Raw genomic sequence first — 25,040 nt, forward strand, 5'->3', positions numbered from 1 at the left:
CCTCATCGCTCTGTTTTCAGGCTTTTAGAAGACTGATACAGATGTGCGTGCACGTCCATTCAGCCTGATTAACGGAGGAATATTCTGCAGGATAAGTTGCTATTCCAGCGTCAGCGACTACGGCCAATTCTGCAAAGCAACCCCCAAAGAAAGAAGAGGCCGGCTTATCAAAAGTGAGTCTTACTCTTACTCTTAAGTGTGTTTCAAACCACGTACTTCCAGAAGAACACTTCAATGTAGTGCACTATGTGTACTCTGTACTCACTTGAGTAGTGCGGAAATTTCAGCGGGGTAGGATCGTCTCAAATCGAATACTCTGCGGCGCACTAACCGGAAATGACGATCGCAACATTTGACCGCGGCTCGCTACCCGCCAAAATATCTTCTGAAAAAAATGAAAGCAGAGTGGAAATTACGTTTCCATCGTCGTCGAATACGATGTGTTCTCCTGTTGGCTGAAAATGCACCGGTATGTTTACGTATTGTTTTATTCTGTTATCTACGTCTGTTTGAATAGTGGTCGTGGCTCCGCCCCTTCCACTACGTAGCCAAGATGGCGACAGTTGAGTGTGGAAAGTGTCCAGCGTTCCACACTCAACGATCTGACCGTTTTGAGTACAACATCCGGGTACTTTGAGTGCACTGCATTTTGCCGTACTTCCCAGTGTGAACACACTTATGCACTCAAAATAGTAAGTGTAAGTACAGAAGTACGCGGATTGGAACACACTGTATCTCTCACTCTTAATGTATGCTGGCTGGACCCTAACCCTAATTCCACACTCAGGCCACAATTTGGTCCACGTTGATTTCAATTTCAAAAGACGATGATTACCTCCTCTCCGCTAGATACGGTCTTGTTCAACTCGCTCAACTCACGGGTTCAGCCTGACCGGATTAGAGCGTTAGGATGGGATCAACCTCTCGTTAAAGGAAGGATTGATCTTTTGTGTAATTTGAAACTATGCTAAAGTTAGCCTGCTACCCACATAAATGTTGGACACGCTTGCTGTCCCTTCATGGCGTCCCCGTTGGACTGTCCTGTAAACACGTATTTAGCCTAACTGGACTTTCGATGGATCATCATTGGAACCGTTGATGTAGTTCAAACAGGTTGTTTTTACATCACTGGGTTTTACAATGATGTTTCTCTTCCACAACCTCATCAAGAGTGATCAAAACCACCACTATGACCACACACAAACACACACACACACACACATCAAACAGCAGCATGAGATCACAGCTGAACGCTCCTCTGAGGCGTTTGTGCTTCCACCGAGAGCTGCCGAGTCAGAGGAACCTCTCACAGCGCATGAACACACCCCGCTGTGACACGGGCTCTCTCCACCGCTGCGTCCAACTCAAACAAAGTGCTTGGCGTGGCCGCCACTGCCGCCGCTGCCAGGTCCCACCCCGGCAGGAAATGATGTAAGCTATTAGGCTGGCGTCCCGACTCTGGATTCAGCCCTGAGGGCGCTCCTTTGACGCTCCTATTCATGGTCAGGTATCAAGTGTTCCTGGGGTTTAGTGAAAACATGTTTTTGGGCGCTTGCCTTGGACAAGCTGAGCAGGTATACGGGGAGAGGAATGAGGGTTGGGCGATTAGACGAACGCACCAGTGATCAGCGATGAACTCAATCAATTACCAGTGGAAATTCTCTTCACTGTCAAATAAGACAAAATCAAGTGTCCATACACCGGTCAGCCATAACATCAGGTCAGCACGGGCACCCTGACCGGTCTACGCAACAACCTGCTCCTCACTGTGTGTTCTGACTCCTTTCTATCAGAACCAGCATTAACTCTTTCAGCAGTTTGAGTTCCAGTAGCTCTTCTATTGGATCAGACAACACGGGCCAGCCTTCACTCCCCATGTGCATCAATGAGCCTCGGGTCTGACCCTGTCGCCGGTTCACCGGTTCTCTTTCCTTGGACCACTCCAGACCGGGAACATCCCACAAGAGCTGCAGTCCTGGAGATGCTCTGACCCGGTCGTCTAGCCAGCACGTGAAAACGTGAAAACGAGGAGGACTCACTCTCTATGTAGATAGAAACGGCTCATTCTAGGCTAACGAAAACACAATGATTCCTATTTTCAGGTGATTGTACACTAACGAAAACATACTTATTAATATTATATTCCACTTCTGCCAATAGATCCCCCTAAATGCTGCACATTGTTCCTTTAAAATACAAAATACTGAATAGTGCAGCTTTAATATTACAATTTGGACAGTGCATGGCAATAACAACAGTATACTACGTAGAGTGCCGTTAGAATATTGTCACTGGGGTACAAAACAAAACATTTAACAGTGTATGTTTTTAGAAAGACATCATACCTTAAAGGTACTATATGTAACTTTTAGAAAGTCCCTGTTATTAATGACGTCGTTAAGGTCGTTAAATGAACAGCAGTCGGCATCCTGTTGCTCGTACTCGCACTCCATAGACGCGATCGATCATCCCGGGCATCGGCCAAAACAGTGACGTGACATTACAATCATTTATCATCGTTAATATCCAATCTCCACGATACTAACTATAGCTCGCCATTTGCAAATTACTTCATCGGCTGATGTTACGAAACAAAAACCGTCCCGAGTCCTTTAAATAGAAATCAGCCCACAGTAGGGATGCTCATTTTGAACCGATAACCGACCCTCGTTAACCGATTATTAACCGTTTCCTCACATGCAGCTACGATGCTGCGTGTAGTGTCGCGGACATGTAGCCACTTTCCTAGTAAAAGTCTCCATCGCACATTTAGTTTAGTTTAGCAGGTTGTCAGCTGTGTGTCTGTCTGGATTAACGATAGCGATTGTCCGGCAAACAGTGTGTGTGTTTGTGCCACGTTAGCAGCTGTAGCTCTGCTGGTAGCTTCGTGCTCGCCGCCGCCACACACACATACGGTACAACTTCAGCGAGTGTCCGACAGACCGTGTGTGTGTTGTCGGTGGTGTTCTAGCTGTGAAGGTAGGTGTAGCAGACAGTGTGTGTACAGTTTATGTGTCGGTGAATAAATGCTACGAGGCTACAGCGAGCTATAGACGGGAACCGACTTCCTGTATCTGTAACGCCGGCTCAGACTCTCTTAAGGTGGACCAGCTTTTCTCCTTTAATTGACAAGTTATCTCAACTGTTTTAATTCATTATCAACATTTCTTTTAACCGTTTTAATGGATAGTGTTAATCGGTTAAACTGCTTAATGTCGGTTAACGGTTAATTATTAACATCCCTAGTCCACAGGCTGATAAAGGCAACCGAGAAAGTTCCGCGAAGGTCTCAGTTTTTAGGTTATACTACAATCTGTTCACTCAAAGCGATTAATACATCTAGTACCTTTAATCACAGTAATGTAGTAACACTCCCAGACGTTCACCTCCACCTGTCTGAAGCCTCTCTCTGTGCGCTCTACCTGGCCTGCCGGAGCATTACTGAGACGTTCTGTAGCGGGGTGAGTGTTTATGGCGGGAGGAGGTGTCGGTGTATCAGAGCCTGGCGGATCCTGTTACCTGCTGCTGACCTGAGTTCATGTGAGGAAAAGCACGCAGGCAGGTAAACAAACCCAGGCGGGGGTTACTGCACCGGCAGTCGTGAGCACTCATACACACCCACTTACATACACACTCCTGTAAACAAGCCATACATAACCAGCCTCATCATCTGCATTACATAAAGCCATAAAGCTGTAGTCTACTCACTGTGTGCCGCTGAGCGTCCTCTCCTCCCAGTTCTCCCTCATGACTAACATTTGCGAGCAACACCTTCCCCCTTTTTCTTCAGAATTCTTAGCCACGATGACAAAGCATCCGTTCCATCAGAAGAACGTGTTCCCCCTCTCTCTCTCTCTGCTGTCACACACCATCCTCTAACTGAGCGCTGGCTTCAAGTGGTGGTTCCTGCCTCTTGCTGCATCCTGACACTGACAGAGTTACTCTCTCTCTCTCTCCCTGTGTGTGTCTGTCTGTGTGTGTGTGTGTGCCCTGTCCTACAAAACAAAGTGGGTGTGTCTCTGTGAAACAAGCCGAAAAAATGTGAGTAAGAAGGAGGAAGCACACACCCACGTGCAAGCGGACTGTCTGCTCTGCGTTCAGTAGGTGTGACTGTGTATACTGGTATGTGTGTGTGTGTGTGTGTGTGTGTGTGCGTGCGTGCGTGCGTGCGTGTGTGTGGCATCCTGGGAGTGTGTGTTTTCGTCCACTTTCCCCCCTCTCTGTTTCTCCGTCAGCATCTGCTTGACTCATTTTCTTGATGCACGCACACTTTGCACCAAAGACCACTGAGCACGGCTGTATTCTAAACCTCATACTATACTAGTAGGACGTACTGATCTGGCCAGAATGTAGTATTCAGTATTCAGTATGCAAACATGGATGTATAAAGAGAACTGGTTACAGCGTTGGAGGCTCCCGTTCATTCCTATCAGAGTTTCTCAGTGAAGCCAAAATGGCTCGACGGCCGAGAGGTAAAGTGCTGGGATCATCGGGCAATCTTCCGCATCGATTGGGCCCATGGAGCAGACGCAGTAGCGTTTGCTTTAACTTCTGCCATCTCATTCACATGAACGGAGGAAAGGAAATAACTCTGGCTTCAGATGTTAGTGTGTTTTATAACTTTTAAGACCTAATGATTTAAATAAGGGCTGTTACAGTGTTCGTACTTGGGAGTTGATTTATCTAAAAAAAAAAAAATCCGCCAAGTTACAGACGTTTCTTTCCCAATGTAAGTCTATGTCAAAGTTTGTAGTCACATACGTCACTAAAAACATGTAACAAACGTCACTAAAACACGTCACAAACGTCACTAAAACACGTCACAAACGTCACTAAAACACGTCACAAACGTCACTAAAACACGTCACAAACGGCATTAAACACGTCAAACATCTCTAAAAACATGTCACAAAAGTCACTAAAAACACGTCACAACATTATTCTAATGCCATGAGCACCACTCTCAACATTATGCAAAAGAAACACACCATGGGGTTTTTGTCTCGTTTGTTTGATTGAGAATGATTATCTAGGGGACGAACCTCAACACGCAGAGGAAACGTAGATATCATGCTATGGATATCACCAGCTGTTAGTCAGGGCCGTGGGCACTCTTGGCTCACTCAACATCATCGAACATCGGGGGACGCCGTTTGTAACATCTGTCGGTGAGAGTGCCAAGGCCTCAGACCTCTTAAAATGAGACTGGAATTGATACTGACGGATACAAAAGACTTTTTTGGTGCCCAATGGCATCACGTGACGGACACGGAAGTTGTAGTCCCGCCGTTTGGCCACTAAAGAAAGTGTCAATAGACAAGTCCGTCAGCTGATTTAAGCATAACTGTATGAACTTTTTATCATGAAACAGACACCGCTGAGATTCAGTGCACTGAAGGGGGGAGCTCCATCCCTCAGTAAATCTATCAGACTCCTAGGAAAACAACGTTTCCTCGTGTTTTTGTGTTTTTTGGGGTGAACTATCCCTTTAACCAACCCCGGCGATCCGTCTCCGGCGTGTAGCGGAGGTAGCGGAGGTAGCGGAGGTACAGTATCTGGGTCACAGCGGTAAACATAAATACAGCTGCTCAGAGAAGGTGGGAGAACAGGAGCTGCGTCTCCAATTAGAGAGCATGATCCATGGTCACAAGCACACGCACACACACAAACACACACACACACACAGCTGGGTCGAACCTTTACCAGTGTGTGTTTGAGAGAGACATTGTACACGTGTGACCTGAGCGATGAGCAGGTTTCTCGCTAATGAGGCCGAATGGTAGTTTACCCCCCGCAGAGATTCACCTTCTGACAGAATGAGGCCCCAGGTCACACACACACACATACACACACACACACACACACACACGCACACACACACACACACACACACACAGGTTAGCTACAACAAAACAGAGCAGGAACAACAACGCAGACCCTACCTGTCAGCTTACTGGATAAAGATGTGATGTGGACAACCGTGTGTCTGTGTGTGTGTGCGTGTGTGTGCGTGTGTTTGTGTGTGTGTGTGTGTACATGGAGATAAAGCTTTTATGAATGTGATGTTGTTGCAGTGCAGGGCAAAGGTACAGCAGTGCCACGCCCAGCACTCCCAGCCATTCACAAACACTGGTCAGGTTCCAGGAACACCAGCAGAACGCCGAGCAGCAGAGTGCTGAGTCAGCACTGTGTGTGTGTGTGTGTGTGTGTGTGTGTGTGTGTGTGTTTGCAAGAGAGAGGCAAATAAATAATAAGTATGTGTGTGTGTGTGTGTGTCAAAGGGCCGCCCTTAGCCTTAACATAACAAGCATAACAAGCATAACAAGCGTAACAGCGTTGCGTAAAACAATGTTGGACTTTTGTGCTTACAAAGTAATTATTACACAGCTGTGTTGAATACTCGATTCTGATTGGTCAATCACAGCGTTCTGCGGTCTGTAATTTCTGTATAACAGACCGTTGCTATGGGTGCAGCTCTAATGTCGGACTCTGGCGGACCGTTTTTATCTCAAAATATTGATTTCTTCAGTAAGTAGCCGTGTAATAAGCGGGATAATGTACAGCTAGCGGGTCATTGTTGTGAAAGAATCCCCAGCTCGCTGTACATTATCCCTTACGTAACATAATGTAACGTAACGTAATGTAATGTAACGTAACGTAACATAACGTAACGTAACGTAACGTAACGTAACGTAGCGTAGCGTAACAACCTAACAATAAATAAACAACAGCTGCCTCTTAGGTAATGTTACGTAACAAGCGTAACAAACGTAACAAGTGTAACAGCGTTGTGTAAAACAACGTTACATTTCCGTGCTTGTTAGACTCGTTATTATACAACGTAACTTCCAATAACAGTTGCTTGATATACGATACGTCACTTTGATCCGACCGAATGCAAAAACGTCCAAACGAACCACCCCGACCCCCCGATCAGCAACCATTCTTACGTGATATGATCAGTTATAACCATAACTTATAAATGCTTCATAAAGGCTGAGATAGTGGTACTCTGCACACATGCAAATGAAGCTCACTTGAATTGAAGTCCTCGCTGCAACCCGGTGGAATGAAACTCGTGACACCAGCCGTACTGACAGAACAATAAATCACACACACACACGCACACGCACACACGCACGCACACACACACACACACACACACACACACACACACACACACACACACACACACACACACACACACACACACACACACATATATCTACACTCACAAGAGGAAATGCTGGAAGGTGCTCTCTGTGTCTGCTCAAGGCTTCTTCAGTCTGTCCTCTTCCTTCACCCTGCAGTATCTATGAGTCCGTCACACTAGTGTGTGTGTGTGTGTGTGTGTTGCACCGTCATTCATACTGTAATACTTTTAAAAGAGTGGTCACACAGCTCTGACTCAACAGGCAAGTTGATAGTTCAAACGGCATCTATGAGCTCAAATGGTAGTGAGCATTATGCTTAATCTGTGTTATGATTATGAGGAGGTCTTTGGAAAATGTCGTCCCCTTTAAAGGGACTGTTTGTAAGAATTAGAAATGTCTTCTTAACAGCGACACCTGTGGCCGTTAAGTCAACTAAAGTCAGCGTCCTGTTGCTGCCGCTTGTGCTCGCTCTACATAGACATGAAGGAGCATCACTCAACACAGTGAGGAGACACACGTCAGCTAAAAGCACAATATCACTCTATATTTCAGCTGCTTGGCAGTAATGTTAGCTGACCAGACCAAGGTCTCTCCATGAATCAATGCTGATCCTAGTGTTGGCTTTTCCCGCCTCAGCCTCCCGACCGCGGCCGGAGGGAACAGGGGAGACGCCGGAGTTTTGGTCGGAGACGATAACGTTTCTCTCTGAGGAGCCCCGTCACTTCACAAGACACGGGAAACCTCTGTTGGTCTGGAGGAGCTGCAGCAGTTATTTCTGCACAAACGTCCACTGAACATTCACTAGATATTCTCAGAGCTAAACTAACTCTTCTGCAGTGTGGAGTGAGCAGCATGCATGTGAGAGGTGGAGAGAGAGAGAGAGAACGAGCGCGGTGTGTGAGTGAAGGCAGGCAGAGGAGCAGAGGAGCAGAGGAGCAGAGACTCCGGTCCTGGAGACCAAAGCTACGGTCTCCCCCGCGTCCTCCGACCGCGGCCAACACTGTTTAACAGACGGGCTTCACTAGATACAACCAAGAGGTTTTGGTGCTTCACTGTAGTTTGTGTTGGAGTCTGAGTCTGAACAGAGTAGCCACACGCGAGCGACCACGAGACACCGACCAGCAATGATTTATACGTGTAAGAAGTTACAAACAGTCCATTTAAAGGGTCCCTGGCCCCAACAGAGTCTGAGCACCCCTGTTGTAGAAGAAAGTGTCTGTGTGTGTGTGTGTGTGTGTGTTAGAGAGAGAGAGATCCAAACTAGCTGCTACTACTGAACACACACTCCCCTCTCAAATCACAGCACACAACATGAAAACACACATAAAACATTAAACCCATGCCTGTGGTTTACACCCATGCACTGCGGCTTGCTGTGTGTGTGTGTGTGTGTGTGTGTGTGTGTGTGTGTGTGTGTGTTTGACAGGTGCTAGTTCACAAAAGGAAGTGAGTTATAGGTCAGGAATTCAGAGGGGTGCCTTCACTTTCGATGGCGGGAAACCACTAAGGGGCATGTTTGCATGAATGTGCACACACACACACACACGCCCACACACAGACCGCACAACATATTCATCATCATGCGTCACCACAAACCCTTCATATGTGTGTGTGTGTGTGTGTGTGCGTGTGTGTGTGTGTGTGTGTGTGTGTGTGTGTGTGTGTGTGTGTGTACTCCCACCCCCCTACTCATCATGAACCTTCACCTAATTCGCCATCAGTCCATCCTCGTCACCCGATCCTCTTCTGGTCCCGGCTCTTTACCCACGATGCCGAGCTGCCGTCACAATATTTAATACCTTATTTCTCGTACGGGAAAAGCTCAATGTGCTTATTTCAGTTAAATATTAAAATGAGAAACCTCTCAAACCTCCAAAGGTAAGGTAAGAAACGTCAGGAAGAGCAACTGAGGAGGAATCTCATGTCCATCTTCTAAAGGGGTCCCTTGACCTCTGACCTCCAGATCAGTGAATGTAAATGGGTTCTATGGGTACCCACGAGTCTCCCCTTTACAGACATGCCCACTTTATGATCATCACATGCAGTTTGGGGCAAGTCATAGTCAAGTCAGCACACTGACACACTGACAGCTGTTGTTGCCTGTTGGGCTGCAGTTTGCCATGTTATGATGTGAGCATATTGTTTTATGCTAAATGCAGTACCTGTGAGGGTTTCTGGACAATATCTGTCATTGATTTGTGTTGTTAATTGATTTACAATAATAAATATATACATACATTTGCATAAAGCAGCATATTTGCCCACTCCCATGTTGATAAGAGGATTAAATACTTGACTAATCTCCCTTTAAGGTTCATTTTCAAAAGTAAAAAAAATGTGCGCTTAATTTTTTTTAACCACCAACAATCATGTAATGAATATTATCATATTATTATGTTATTATTATCATAAAGTGGGCATGTCTGTAAAGGGGAGACTCGTGGGTACCCATAGAACCCATTTACATTCACACATCTGGAGGTCAGAGGTCAAGGGACCCCTTTGAAAATGGACATGACAGTTTTTCCTCGCCAAAATGTAGCGTACGTTTGGAACATTATTTAGCCTCCTTCTTGACAAGCTAGTATGACATGGTTGGTACTGATGGATTCATCAGGTTTTATAGTGTCAGATGATACCAGTTTCTTCACTCTAGCTTTAAAATTGAGCCAACTACAACCTAAAAATCACGAGTTGCTTTAATGCGTTAAAGAAATTAGTGGAATTTGCGTTCTTATTATTCGCAACGCAACAAAATAAACAACATAAGTCTCGTCGTTTTTAGACATTTAAAAGTTACATATAATTCCTTTAATTAGATCAGTTGACCACCAGATTCTTCTTCTTCTACTTCCTACCACTAAAACAAACTAAACATTCTCCTCATTTCACTCATCTCCCTCCGTTCATCTCTCAACCTGTTCATCCTCCCATCACTGCCGCCACACACACACACACACACCTACACGCCCAGGTGAAGCTGTAAAGGCCACACAGTGTTGGCGAGGAGGCAAAGTTCACAGCGAGAGAGGGAGCGGCACGGCGTATAAGGGCCAGAGAAACACACACACACACAGACACACACACACAGACACACACACACATGGCCTTTCATAACAGGTAGGATCACGCTGTTCGCCCACACACACATTCTTCTCGTTCCAAAGCCAGGTAAACAATGTGGTCCAGAGGGGAGACGCACAAAGAGGTCTAATATACGTGGTTGCAATCTGGGTTTCCGTGCACGAGAAATTCCATGCAAATTCATCACACACACACACACACACACACACACACGAGGAGAGAGACGTACCTTTTGCCAGTATAGTGCGTCACACCAGATTTGGAGGCCATATCGGCGTCTGCAGAATACATGAAGTTCCAGTGAAGCCTGTGTGAGAGAGAGAGAGAGAGAGAGAGAGAGAGAGAGAGACCACATGGTTACATAAGAAGTCCCTGTGAGATGGACAGCATCTCTTTACCGCCTGTCCTTGGTGATCAACAGCCCTCACAGCCAAACAGAGAGAGAGAGAGACGTTACATAAATGCCATTCAGCAATAAAGAAACACACACAAGGACGAAACATGAAGCCATGAGTTACACACACACACACACACACACACACACACACGCCCAACATGTGTATCTCTCCTCAGATCTTACAAGAGTCATGAACGTGACCTTTAACCTCCTCGCCGCCGCCGCTGCCGTTTGTGTTGCTCATAAAGGAGCCTGTGCTTTGGTTGTGTTTCGGAGAAGAGGAAGATGGAAATGAGATGAGATGAAGCATTACTCGGAGAGCGCAGTGTGTTGTTGATGGTGAACTTATTGGATCTGCCTGGAGGGACACACACACACACACACACACACACACACACACACACACACACACACACCAAGCTAGCAGATGAGTATATTTCCAGTGAGTGGTCGTCTGCTGGGAAAATGTGTTTGATCATTACGAAACTTAAACTACAATATTGTTCTGTCTCAGCTAGAGGCGGGGCCTGAAGATAGTGAAGGTGATGAAAGAAATAGCTGGACAGATTGTCATGAAATGTGTTGGGCAGAAATACAAGAAGGAAAAGTGAAGTAAAAAACAAAAAAACGAGGATATACCGAACAACTTAAAGGCCCCATATTGTAAAAAGTGAGATTTTCATGTGTTTTATATTATAAAGCAGATTTAAGTGCTTTATAAATTCTGTTAAACTATCAAAACGCTCAATATCCGGAGAAATACACACAGCTCCGTATTCAGAAATTGTGCGTTTGAAACAAGCCGTCAGGATTTCTGTCCATTTGTGATGTCACAAATATACAATATATAGATCATTACACGGTTTTGAACATTCTAAATGTGTCCCAGTTTATTTCCTGTTGCAGTGTATGTGAATGACATCAGCTGACAGGAAGTAAACATGGACCCAAACTGTTGCCTAGCAACGCAATTCCGTTGAAATGCACTAAAACGGAGCGTTTCAGACAGAAGGTAAATACAGGTATAATCAGACAGACAGTATGAAGAAAATAAAGTTTTTTTTTTAACATTACAGCATGTAAACATGTTTTAGTAGAAACACAAAATACAAGTTAGAACCTGAAAATGAGCATGAAATGGGACCTTTAATATTAATTGATTAATTTACTTATTATTATTATTATTATTATTTAGTTATTTGTTTTTTATTTTTATTTAATTTCTTTCAACATTATTATAATTACTATTTATTTATTTATTTATCTATTTATCTATTTATTTATTTATTTATTTTTCTCTCCTCCTTCTCCTCGGACATACCTCATGCCTATGACACACAACCTCATCATCATCAACGCATCCTGTTTTTTCCCTGACAATGCGACATTGTGACCAATAAATCTGTGTTGAAATCGGCAGGAGGATGAGAGCTAGTTAACGTTAGCTGTTAGCAGTCGGTGGGCAGCACAGTCCTGCACGGAGCCAACAGCTAACACGTTACCGGGAGGTTGCATTGAGTTCATTATAATGTGTTCAAACTCAATTCAGTAGAAATGAGTATTGGGCAAAGGTAAATTATAACGTAATCATGATGTGTTTTAAATGTAATCTTGTAAAATGTAGTTTTTGACTTGAATAAATCCAGCTGTTTGAGGGAGATGTTTTCATAGCAATATATAAAATATACATTAGAGACTGAATTATGAGCTGTTTAACTTCCTAACACGAGCTCTAAGTGTTCTTTGGTGTCGAGAATCGTGGGATTTCCCTGGTATTGGTATTCATTCCTAAATTTCTAGCATCATGACATCCTTATTAGTGATTATAAAGTGGATTTGCCCTTTAATCTCCACATGTAACAGCATGTTTCCAGTTTGTTTTACACAGTGACAGCACAATGTTGCTTGTAGATATACAGTTACATCTCCAGCTCGAGCAGATTCCCCCGTTCTGACTTTCCATTATACAGAAGCTCAAACTGTGATTCCTCTAAGCCCCGCTGCTTGGACTGCACCGCTGAGGGGAAATGCACACCAAACACTCCTCGGGCCTTTGAATGGCTTCCCACAAATGACTCAGCAGATCACTCATTACGTTGACATTCGGCCATAAAGAAAGGCCGGCGGCCTGGTTTAAGTAGATATATCAGTATGGTGTGATGGTTGGCTAGAAGTTGGTTCAAATTCTAATCAAATCAAGGAGGTTAAAAAGGAATGCAAAGGGATTTTTAACAAAGCACTTAAAGGGACAGTGTGTAAGAATCCTAAATGTCTTGTTAACAGCTTCACCTGTGTCCGTTAAGTCAACTAAAGTCAGCGTCCTGTTGCTGGCGCTTGTGCTCGCTCTACATAGACATGAAGGAGCATCGCTCAACACAGTGAGGAGACACACGTCAGCTAAAAGCACAATATCACTCTATATTTCAGCTGCTTGGCAGTAATGTTAGCTGACCAGACCAAGGTCTCTCCATGAATCAATGCTGATCCTAGTGTTGGCTTTTCCTGCTTCACCCTCCCGACCGCGGCCGGAGGGAACGGGGGAGACGCCGGAGTTTTGGTCGGAGACGATAACGTTTCTCTCTGCGGAGCCCCGTCACTTCACAAGACACGGGAAACCTCTGTTGGTCTGGAGGAGCTGCAGCAGTTATTTCTGCACAAACGTCCACTGAACATTCACTAGATATTCTCAGAGCTAAACTAACTCTTCTGCAGTGTGGAGTGAGCAGCATGCACGTGAGAGGTGGAGAGAGAGAGAGAGAGAAGGAGCACGGTGTGTGAGTGAAGGCAGGCAGAGGAGCAGAGGAGCAGAGGAGCAGAGTACAGCAGAGACTCCGGTCCTGGAGACCAAAGCTACGGTCTACGTGGAAGAAGTTACAAACAGTCCCTTTAAAACTGCATGAGGCAGATTTGCACGTTAAAAGCCTCTAGTGTCTGTGAGAGGGAACTGCAGTTTTTAATGTATCCTTAAAATTAGAAATGATTCTCACAGTGCAGCTAGGTGGTGAAGTGTTTGTATGTATGCTGGTATAGCTGTGAAACAGGGTGTTGCTTATATAGTATATATCCTCCTGCTTCGTCCACAAGAGGGCGACGTGTCTGCAGCTGCAGAGCTGAACTTGGTTAAATGGAATTTAATCCACCGTCATGTTGTCACTTAATCGGAGCAGGCGGTGTATATTACATTCATGTGTGCAGGGGGCATTATGGGAGGCTGCATCAGACACTCCTGCAGGTATCACAGCTACATTATGCAGCACGAGGGATCATCAGGTTGGTTTGTAAAGCAGATGTTGAGACCAGAGAAGACAAGCTGGACAGTGTTTGTTTGGCCACATATAAAGACCCGTCCTGACATTGTCTCGTGCTGTAATGAGCCGTTCTTCCCGTCCTTCTGATTAACTTTGTGTGTCTGCTGCTTTCTCCTCAATCACACAAATGATCAGAACTCAAGAACATCCATTAGTTCATCACTGATCCCAGACCAGATGTCTGCGTCTACCCGTCTACCTGAGAGTGATATGGCTTTATATATATATATAAGCAGTGATCTGACTGTCAGGGGCATTTTAACTGAGTCATATTGCATCGGCAATTCTGTCTTTAAAGGTGCTCTATACATATTTTGTGTGCGTACCTTCAGCACTCAAGACAGTATTCTGCTACGTTAGCTGCACACTGTTGGCGCTTTAGAGGAGCTGAAGAGAGGCGAGGCACTCGGGAGAGCGTATAAACGTAAATACGTTTTAAGAGTGAAAATGTGAGCTGACGTTGTGAACATGGGACACGAATGAACGGCTGATTGTTACGTGAAAGTGAAACTTAAAACGCACGGGAGACGAACAGCGGTCTCCTGGTTGATAGCCTTGTAGAGGGCGCCCAACCGCCTGCCCGCTCGCCCGCCCGCCCGATGTGTCTCTTTCGTTCCTTAAACTGCGTCACCTCAGCACGTTCTCTGAGCGTTTACTGTTGCCGTGGACGGGTTTACATTGTAGTTAATGGAAAGCCCGGTGCGTCTCATACCGGCGCTCGATGGCACCTTGTGAGGCCGATGTCAGTGACAAAGCGTCTGTATTTGACGCCCTGGGGATGAGAGCGGGCTGGCCCACCGCTGGCTGCTGGTTTCCCACCCTGAGGGGACAGGCCCTGGATGCCGAGCGACACAGTGACTCACGTTGTTCTGGCTGCCCTTGCACTCAGAGACATTTATCCTCCGGGGTTTGACAGACGAGGACCACGGCCGAGAGAGAGAGAGAGAGAGAGAGAGAGAGAGAGAGAGAGAGCGTCTCATTGGCTCGCGTGACTCTTAAAGCATCAATGCAACGTAGCAACTGCGGCGTCAACATAGTCGCAGCCAGGAGGGCAAAGTCAGTCAGCACGCCACTGGCTGCAGGGAGACGTCAATCACCACCAAGGCCAAATAAGGAACCACAGTTTCCTTAATGATGTAACCGCAGCGCTATGACAAAGCTCTTTTTCTGCCAACCACCTCAGCAGCGTGCGTGCGTGCGTGCGTGCGTGCGTGCGTGCGTGCGTGCGTGCGTGTGTGTGCGTGTGTGTGTGTGTGGTTTAATCTCAGGGCGCTGGTTCTGCTGCATCCAGAGTGCTGTACATCGTGTTCCTGAGTGCCGTCTGACAGCAGCCCCGTGTGCTGCCAAAGAATGTGCTTCCTGGCATCGTCACAAACCTCCGACTACACACACACACACACACACACACACACACACACACACACACACACACCAACAAACACACGTCCATGCCTTTTCACCTGCATGGTTATTTGAGAATGGATCGGCATGTGATGTGTACTGTACAACACCCAAACCAAACCAATCCCTCCTCAGAAACTCATCTCATTTACGATGTTCAGTATGTTTTTAATTTGCTTTCTGGATGCCTTTGATTGACAGGTCTGTCAGCCAATCACACTCTTCCTTCTCCATCCAGGCTCCAACTGACTGCCCAAATTTGGGTTTTCTGGCTACACCGAAGCTATAAAATATTTGAATTGCGCAACACTTAACGATGCCAACTACCATAAAACTCAGCGGAAGAAGAAGAAAAACATGTAGCAAGGCCAGCGGGATACCTCTGGGGTCTGAGAAATGAAGCCAATGCTGAAGTGCATTAAACCTGCATTCTCTCTAGCAGCCAGCAGGGGGCGACTCCTCTGGTTGTATAGAAGTCTATGAGAAAATGAGCCTACTTCTCTCTTGATTTATTACCTCAGTAAACATTGTAAACATGAGTTTATGGTCTCAATCGCTAGTTTCAAGTCTTCTTCAATACAGCATGATGTTCATTTAGTAAATTATGGTCCCATTTAGAGTCAGATTGACCAGAAAGAAGGGGATGCTTTAGGTGATTGACAGGTCGCTACCACGCCGTTGTCCGGTCTGGGTGTTGTCTTACAACTTTAACCCTTTCACCGTCTGAAAAGTACTCGGATCTTGGCGGAGTAGCGCCCGCTTGGTCACATGACTCGATCACGGGGTCCCGACGTCACGCTGTCGTCACGGCTTGGCGCTCCAGTCTCGGTCTGGGTCTCACTCACATGAACGGAGGAAGGGAAATAACTCTGGATTCAGCTGTTAGTGTGTTTTACAACTTTAAAAACGTAATGATTTAAATCAGGACTATTAGAGTGTTCGTACTGGGGAGTTGATTCACCTCAAAATAAATTATCCGCTGAGTTACAGACGTCTCTTTCCCAATTTAAGTCTATGGGAAAAAGTATTTTTGGGCCCGATGGCATCACGTGACGGACACGGAAGTTGCAGTACCGTCGTTTGGCCACTACGAAAGTCCGGATCAACGACTGGCACTCTTCCTGGAGGGGCTTGATGACGACGGCCAAAATGACAAACTCGAGGCTTCAAAGCCGTAGTCCACAAACCAATGGGTGACATCACAGTGACTACGTCCACTTCTTATATATTCGCTGTATGCCGCCGCTATGCGTTTCATATAGTATCATGTTCAATTTCTCACGATTATAACAAACCAAATTTCATGAAAATTGGTTCAGAATGAACGTCACTGCTGTCATTCACAACACAGCTGAAACTACACTTTCCCTGAAATCTTACGAGGTTTTGAGGTGTTACACATTCAACCCCCGTGCAGGAAATGTTCCTGAACATGTAAGGGATAGACTGCATGTGTGAACGGGACGTAACGGTTGAACTCTCTGTGTCTCATCTCTGTGTCAGGTCTGCCATTTTCATACTGACACGAGTGTCTCGACCGAGGTGGTTTTCATGTGTACTCTGCGGGTGGAAGATGCCTGTGAAAGGCCTGATGAATGAACGCGTGGTCGTGCACGACATCACGACTCCCAGGTGAAAACCCCGGCGTAGGCAGTTGATCTGTCGCCACGCTGACACACAGCACAACTAACGGATGAGTCATGACACCACAGATTGAGATCTGACACTCATTAGAGAAGCTCTCTTATAGCTGCTTGTGAATGTTACTCCCACAGAGGTGACACTCAGTTGATCCTGCAGACCCTAAACCAGCAACGTCCCGGCTACTTCTCACCCTCAGGTCCTTCGACTCCACGCAGGGTCGCTCCACTGGCAGACGGAGTCCTGCTAGATTTGTACAAATATTAAAGTGCCATACTAAAATTTACATAACTTGATAGCTTTCGTGTTTGATGTTATAATTGAATATAATATAATAATATAATATATATAATATAATATATAATTGACCTGAAAATTAAATAAATAAAATCCCAAATCCTGAAAACTTTAATTTACAAAACAATATGCAAATCAATATATAATCTAAAAAGAACATTTTAAAGAGTGATTCAATCCATAGAAATGTGCTACGTTTTCCTTTATCAACAAAACGGGATCTCATGTGCAGACGCTAAGGAAATGGCGGCCGGCGATGAAAATCATTTTTCAACATGGCATGGATGGAACTTGCCCAAATCAAAAATAAATGAATAAATAAATAAATAACTTATTAAATGTAGCAAAAATATAATATTAAAAATAAATGTAGCCATTAATTAATTAATTGATAAAATGTGACATAAATAGATATTTCTGTTTTAATTTACGTCCGTATTTATTTGTATTTGTATTAATTAATTTATTCATTTACTCTTGTTGAATTTTCCCTTTTATTTATTTATGTATTTATTTTTTATTAATTTGTATTTATTTATTTTTGCATCTATTTTTTTATTTATCTTATATTTATTTCTAAATGTGTGCATGTATTTATGTACATGACACATTTGTATAATGTATAATGGGGTAGAAATGCATAAAGAAATATATATGATATATATATATATATATTTATATATATATAAATGTTTAAAGAAAAGAATACAGAAATAAAAACATTTGGGAAAATAAATATAAAGGGTGAAATGCAAAGGGAAAATCAGCCATAAATAAATAAATGCATGAATACATAAATAAGTACATACATTTAAAAATAATTGTAAAATGAATTAAAAAAATGAATAAAACAATTATTTTGAAAAATAAATAATTACATTTAAAAATTTATAAAAAATAAATACATGACTAAATAAAAGGGGAAATTAAACAGAAGGGGAAATAAACAAGGGAATCAATACAAAGATAAATAAATAATTAAAGAAGCAAATTAAAACAGAAATATCAATTTATGTCACATTTTATCAATTCATTAATTTCTATATTTTTTTAAATATTATTTTCGCTACATTTATTTATTTATTTATATTTGATTTTGGCAGGTCCCGTCCTCCACATCATGAAGAAGAGCTTCTGTGATCACTATCAGATGAAAGAAAACACACGTCAGATGGCAACTTCCTTCATGCTGCAGCTTATTAATAAAAAGTGCGTTATTATTACGCTGCTGTGAAACGCATGAGCTCCTCTGCAGGTCAGCGTTGCTAATAAGAGGAGTGAACTTCCTCGGGGTGAATTACGTGAAATACGATCAGTGAATGTGACTCATGAGATCATTAATAGACACATGAGAAGAGCACCAAACTGATCTATGAGGAAGCGTCCTCCGAACACACGTTGGCACTTTGACCCTGAAGCTCTGCTCCCATCCCTCCCAGTAACACCAGCCTGAGAGACGCAGAAAAACACACTTAGATCTCTAACTAACAGCCGCCAGGCAGACAAAACAACCCCACCAGTACTCACGGGGGTCCGCTGTGTTTTTACCCAGCATGCAGTGGGAATACAAACTCCAACAGCCTGCGATGTTATCCAAGTATCTTCTCCTCTTTTTTAATCTCCGCTCCTCGCTGCTTTGACATCACGCTCGCTCTGCTTTGTGAACGATCATGAATGAAAAAGAGGAACATGACTCACAGTCCCACTCACAGACCACAAAGAGTTCTCAGTAAGCCGACGTGCTTACGTACGTATATGTATATGTATATGTGTGTGAGTTCCTTTGAAGCGTTCACCTAGTCGGCCGGATGAATCATAGCGACGAGGCATGATGGATTTGAGGTCAGGGTCTGACCCCTCCGCCTGTACAACACATTAAGATAAACAGATAGACGCAGAGAACGGAGAGGCAGAGGAGGAGGAAAATGCAATTACCTGCACTGTTCTGGCTGATTGACGTCACTTCAAACTCCAAACACACACAAAGAGTAACTTAATTGAAAAAGTGAAATCAAGTCTGCGATGAAAAGAAAGATCAGTCGACCTCATCGACACTATCTGAACTTGAGTTGGAGGAAAAGTCCCCCAGACGTAGTTTCTTCTCTGAATAACTGAGAGCATCCTCCAAAGAAAACACCCCCACAAGCAGATCTCATCTGGTTGACGCTGCATGGCTTTCGGGGCCCCAGGGGAACCAATGAGCAGCAAGCAGGGGCGGAGCCTCAGTAGCTGTCAATCATATTACCCAACTTGTTGTTCCTGCAGGAGGATGGTGCAATCTGGTATCACTGAAGTAAGTAAGCAGCAAAACAGGCAGGTTACAGAGCAGCTGTAACACTCCTGGGTCACCTGACATTACATTTGGGTCTCCGGTGGCTCATGCAAAAAAAAAAAAAGAAAGGCAAGGGATGTCCAGTGACAAGGAAGATGAACATGAACCATGTGGTGCAACAGAAAGCTGACCCCGACAGTAGAGAGATGAGAGGAAACAAGGAGGGTAGTGGCTAGAAGGGGAAACTGGGGAAACTCTTGTGAGATTGTTAAGTTTAGGCGTTGACCTCGAATGGTTAAGGTTAGGATATAGTCGTCAGCGAGTCCCGCGAGAGTTTGTGCAAGTTTTTGCAGATCTTAGAACAGATTTTGCAACTTGCAGGAAGACAGAAATAGGGAATGACATGCAACAAAGGTCCCTGGACGGACTCGAACAGGGGACATTGCTGCGTTTTTCTGCCGTCCCCGTCCACAGCACTGTATTGCTTTGCTTTGGTGCAGGTGCTTCCGGTCTGTTTCTCGATGGTGGGGGCACACCGACTGTACTGTTTAAGGTTGGCACCTTAAAGGGATAGTTCAGGTTGTATGAGTTACTTATCCATAGTAGGTGTATTACTTACAGGAGCACCGGCGACGAAGCAAAGCAATTCAGTAGCTGTGGACGGGGACGTCAGAAAAATTCAGATTTTTTTAGATGACGCTTTCTTTAAGTTGTCTAAAAATACGCTTTTTTGCCGTCCCCGTCCACAGCATGTATTGCTTTGCTTTGGTGTCGGTGCTCCTGTCTGTTTCTGCAAACTGGGATCACGCCGACTAGGGATGCACCGAGGCCAATACCGGATCGTATATCGGGCCAATACTGACTCAAATAGCTGGATCGGATATCAGTGATAATGGGGCCGATCTATTAAATTCAATTCTATGTTTGTATACTATATACATATTATACTGGAATTTTATTTATTGTTTACATTTTGACAAATTTTTTGCAGCATTAAAAAAGTTTATTGGGAATTGTAAGATTTTCTACCAAGTTGCTGGTGTACGATTTATTATTTTAATAAATACAAATTCTCTAAATGTATATTTATGTATTTATGTCACATTTTGTTTTACAAAGTAAGAAAAGTGATGTTATCTTACACATAAAAGAAGTCTCTTCCACACAGGAAGGCATACAGCTCATTAATTAAACACTGGTATCGTATCTGTACTCGGTATCTCATACAACCCCACTTCAGACTATCCCTTTAATCCCCTGGTCACCACGAGGTTAACAGCGTCATGTACTCATGAACTCAGCAGAGAGAAACACGTTGTGCAACTACAATAACTTGTCATGGATACTTTATAGTACACTGCCAATCATTTTTCCGAAAGCGTTCGTGCGTCAGCTCCAGAAACACGCTGCAGATGTCTAATCCATCACTCACCACCAACACCACTTTTTGTGAAATTAACAATTCCTGGCAATGTGATAGTGAGCAGAGAGACCGTTCTCTCTCTCTCTCTCCAAGGTTAGAGAGCTGGCCGGCTAACAAATCAAACAGCATCAGTGAGCTGTGTCAGGAACTGAAACCAAGACAAGCAACGAACCAACGTGGACATCACGAAGGGAAGAACTTGGGTTGTTGAGTTGAGCAGCAGCAGGAAGGCTTTTAAAAACTCAAAACTTGAGCTGGAACAATGGCGAAGTTTTGAGGCTGATGCCGATATTGATATTTGAGAGTTAAAAAAAGATAACATATCAGCTGTGCAGTTCAAAATGTGTTACTTGGTGACATCACCACGTCACGGAAGAAAAGGCGGGACTTCAATCGAGGCGTTTCAGGAGCAGTGTAACCTCCCTTTGGCCTGGACTTTGTAATTTTGCAGACCTTTTACATGCACAAAAAAAACGACATATATATATATATATATAACACACTAAAGGAAAGGGAAAACACCATAATAGGTCCTCTTTAAAAGAACTACAAGCAAAATGACAACAGCAGTAGTGAAATCTAGGTACTGTTAAATAAACTTATACAAAGTAAACATGTGATTTTCCAGAGCGTCAATACTGGCGTTACAGGAAAAATCAAAAAGCATCTAAGAGCAGTAACTACACACAATATCATCCAAGGGTTTTTATAGCCTTAATTGGGATCATTGGCCCAATAATATTAATTTAGCCCACAAATGTATTAATCAAATCATCACAATTATTATTATTATTATTATTATTAATCTAAATTTGTTTATATTATATAATTAATACAAATGTAAAACATATATTTCAGTGCGTGGGACAAACAATTTGTGGACTGTGAATACCAGATGTTTTTTAATATCTTGGTAAGAAAAATCGTAAAATGTTCTCTTTACTAGGAGAAGAGCAAAAATAAGAAAATATTACTGAATCCTAGAAATCAACGGGATACGAACAGAAACATAAGAGGAAATTTGTTCTTATAACGAGCAAGTGTCTGGAAGTGTTAGTTAAAAAGCGAGTAGCAGCATTTTGCACCAGGCGCGCGAGAGAAGACTGGTTGAGACTAACATACAGTGCATCACAATAGTCAGGTCTCGAGCTAATAAAGGCGTGAACTGCCTTCTCGAGATCGTGCCGATTGAGGAAGGGCTTTTCTTTAGCCAGAAGACGAAGCTGGAAAAAGTTAATTTGAACAACAGAGTTAATCTGTTAATCAAATTTCAAACAGCCGTCAAATGTCACCGCCAGGTTTTTTACAGTTGGTTTGAAATAAGAAGCTTGAGACTGCAACAGTAGTGACGCACGAAGTACCAAATATTCAGTTTTACCTTCATTTAAGTGAAGGACATTTTGTGACACTGCTTTATGTCACTAATACAGTTCAACAGACAGTTCAGTCCATCACTTCCATCAGGCTTCACAGGCAGATAGAGTTGTAGATCATCCGCATAACAATGAAAAGACAGATTGTGCTCGGCTATAATTGACCTCAGAGGCAGCATATATAATGAAAAGAGGATAGGAGAATGGTATGATATTTGTATTTAGTGGACCTAAACACACTCAAACACACACAAACACACACAAGCACACTAGGTTTTCAAATCAAAGGGACAAAAATGGTGTGAATGCCCTTTAAAGTTCATAAAACGCTATTTAAATAAAAAAAGTGATGATGCAAAACCACAGCCACGAGGAGCGGAGGGTTCCGTTTATTACTTTATTATGCCGTCATCAAATCTCATGCTGCCGTACATTAGGAGGGAGAACACTCGGTGTACAGCCTGGAGCAGCAGAAAAATGTTGGTATGCTGCGATCAACCGTCTACTAAGGGCGTCGTAACCGAATGACACGTCTGGTTGGAAGCCACATCATAGCCGACCTAATGGTCCACGTCAAAGCAAGAGGTCATATCTTGATCCCTTTATGACTCGTGTAAGGTCTGGTTCGTTTCACACAGACAGGAAGTGAGATGCAGAGAAAAAAAAAAGGAGATGAACTGACAGGAAATGGTCTGAGGTTTCTCAGTTCTGTGTTCTTGACGCACATCTCCAACTGGACTCCATTTTTCTGTCTCCTGATCAGCTTCCTGCGTGCCGTCAAAGAGCCTTAAATTAAGCATAAATCACAACAACCTCTCTCCCTGCTTCCTGTCCCCTCCTCTCACTACATTTAGAGCATTTACTTTGTTTTTATTATTAGATTTATTAGCCATTGAATTGTTGAAGCTGTCAACTCAACACTGACGTGTTATTACCTTATAAAGTTGTAAATGTTAGCAAACAGTTGTCTATTAACAAAAGCTGTCAAAGTTTAAGCGATAACGCTTTAACACAATCGATCTTTCGGAAGTTGTAGGCTCGAGTGAAGATACTGGCATCATATGAAACTATAAAACCTGATGAATCCATCGATACCAACCATGTCATACTAGCTGGTCATGAAGGAGGTTAAATAACGCTCCAAACTTGCAATGAATTTTGGTTAGGAAAAACTGTCATGGCCATTTTCAAAGGGGTCCCTTGAGCTCTGACCTCCAGATATGTGAATGTGTGAGGGTTTTTGTCCGAAAAAAATGTCAGAAAAATGTCAAAAATGTCCAAAAAAAAGTCTGAAAAATGTCTGAAAAGAATGTCAGAAAATTGTCAAAAACAAGTCAGAAACAAAGGCAGAAGAAAAATCAGATCTTGGTATCATATGAAACTATAAAACCTGATGAATCCATCGGTACCAACCATGTCATACTAGCTGGTCATGAAGGAGGTTAAATAACGCTCCAAACTTACGCTAAATATTGGCGAAGGACTGTCATGCCCATCTTCAAAGGTGAGGGTTTAAATACTTGACAAATCTCCCTTTAGTCGTGATTAATCACGGACAACCATGTGAATAATCATGATTAAATATTTGAATCGATTGACAGCTCAACTATTTACTCGTCCAGCAGACATGGAGCAACATAAGCATTCATTTGGAGTCGTGTTTTTGGCCACCTGGCGAATGTGAGACCAATGTTCCCTCCATCCTCTGGATGCTCTGATATGTTTACCAGCTCAACGTATTCTCATAATCAACGGTTCTTACTAAAAAAGTTATTCTGTTTTTATTGGGAAAAAAAACGATATTTAAAATCTCACTTGAGAATAATGAAATGCCTCAAGTCTGCAATTCATGATAATACATCCCACCATCTAATATTTCATGATATACTTGTTAAACATGTACTTTTAATTATGAGATGAGTCCAAGACCGCCGAGATAATCCAATACCAACAGAATTTATTTTTTCAAAACTGGACATGAGACTAAGATCTGACTTGAGACGTGCAGCCAAGGATTGAAGACTTCCATGTTCTGTGTGTGTGTGTGTGTGTTTGTGTGTTAGTGTGTGTGTGTTTGTGTGTGTGTGTGTATGTCAGCACTGACGTAAACTGAAACTCCTCATGCGTTGATTCCAGATTCTAAAAACCCTGACGTGACCAAATTCAACAATCTCAGTTCTCGCTGAGTGAAACGAAACCTGCCTGAAAAACCATCAGTTTCTTTTCTTTCACATCAGTAGAGGACGCAGCGCTGTGATGATGATGATGAAGGTCTACTGATGACACATTAACAGAGAGAGAAAGAAACAGAGCTGATAATGAAGGTTTATTATTATCATATCATGCGTCAGGTACTTTCAGAGAGCCAGGCAGGCGTCGGCTCTGCTAGTGTGGTTTAACTAGTAATTACCAGATCGATGAGGTGAATGTGAGCTCAGTCAACCGTTAGAGATGTTCTGAGGACAGGTTTCTAACTACGATGATATCAAAACATTATAACAAAGACCTATTGTTCTGTCAACCTATTGTTCTCATTTCTCACAATGTTCCAGTGAAATAGGAGAACTTCAGTGTGATTCTGAAAGGAAAACAAACTACATTCTTTCAAATTCAAAATGCAAGCGCACAAATAAAAGATTACTCATTGCTAATTAGCCGCACACATTTGTTCAGTTTTGCATTTTCCAACG

The 25,040-nt window shown here is 43.4% G+C and overlaps 1 long non-coding RNA gene across 1 annotated transcript in view; it reads right to left on the bottom strand.

Moving 5' to 3' along the window:
* The window catches only part of LOC119482526, a 62,409-nt gene that overhangs the window by 12,909 nt on the left and 24,460 nt on the right, over positions 1–25,040 (bottom strand). Inside the window, exon 2 of the long non-coding RNA XR_005205451.1 lies at positions 10,468–10,545. This is a non-coding gene — a long non-coding RNA (uncharacterized LOC119482526). The remainder of the gene's footprint in view (positions 1–10,467; positions 10,546–25,040) is intronic.

Source organism: Sebastes umbrosus, chromosome 23, assembly GCF_015220745.1.
Source record: "Sebastes umbrosus isolate fSebUmb1 chromosome 23, fSebUmb1.pri, whole genome shotgun sequence".
Classification (NCBI taxonomy): Eukaryota; Metazoa; Chordata; class Actinopteri; order Perciformes; family Sebastidae; genus Sebastes; species Sebastes umbrosus.